This window comes from Belonocnema kinseyi, chromosome 2 (genome assembly GCF_010883055.1).
Source record: "Belonocnema kinseyi isolate 2016_QV_RU_SX_M_011 chromosome 2, B_treatae_v1, whole genome shotgun sequence".
NCBI classification, from domain to species: domain Eukaryota; kingdom Metazoa; phylum Arthropoda; class Insecta; order Hymenoptera; family Cynipidae; genus Belonocnema; species Belonocnema kinseyi.
Genome location: NC_046658.1, coordinates 121,309,621 through 121,310,552, shown reverse-complemented (window position 1 = coordinate 121,310,552; position 932 = coordinate 121,309,621).

Below are 932 nucleotides of genomic sequence, written 5' to 3'. Positions count from 1 at the left end.
CTTTTCTGAAGGATTAAAAAAACTTGAAAAGCGATTGACCAAGTGTATAGAGCTCCAAGGAGATTATGTTGAAAAATAAAAAAAAATTTACCCAAAAAAGATGGTTTTTATACTTCATTCTAAGGACTTATTGAACTACCCTCGTACCTGCCCCTTATTCATAGTCACGTAGCTGCAGTAAACTCGGAAAACATCTTAATCCCTTAATGAGACGAAGCAAACCCAAGGTTCTCTAAGACCGTAAATCGAGAATTTAGAGGAAATTATCAGTTACCGCTGTAAATTAAAACGTGCAATAACGCTAAACTGATTTGCTGGGTTCTCATTAAGTCTTTCTTACAACCGTTGTGCTTATTCAGCTTCAGTCAACACCAGAAGACGCTCAAAAGGTCGCAGGGCCTCAGGTACCGAGTTTTCAAGTACACGTGATAGCAGCATGCACCTTTTCCCTTCCCCAATACCACCTACACTCTCCACTTTTCCAAATTGACACCCTTTCCCTCTGATTGGGCAAATTCCAGAATAGGCGGCCCCTTTGCCTTGTTCACGGATGAGACCCGGAGGACGATTTTTGAAACGTTAGAGTCAGGAGCTCAGTTTTTGTTCGAACTTCGAGTAAGATCAGATTAAAAATCTGATCCCTTCCTGACTTGGCGCTGTTAATCAAGACTCGAGTCATCAATTTCGCGAATCTGTCAAGCTCGTCTTTTGGGAACTCGTTCCGTATTCAAGCCTCTGTCCGTGAGTCGGCAACGACCAAAGATACGTCTACTTCCTAGACGCAGTTCTGTTAGTTTTGTTAACTAAATTAAAGTTTTGTGCCCGGAACCTTTTCCGGTAGTTGTAATTTAGAAGCAGTATTCTCCACAATTACATTCCAGTGATTAAATAAGAAGCAAAAGCAATTTATCAAGCGTCTTCCAGCAGCCAGG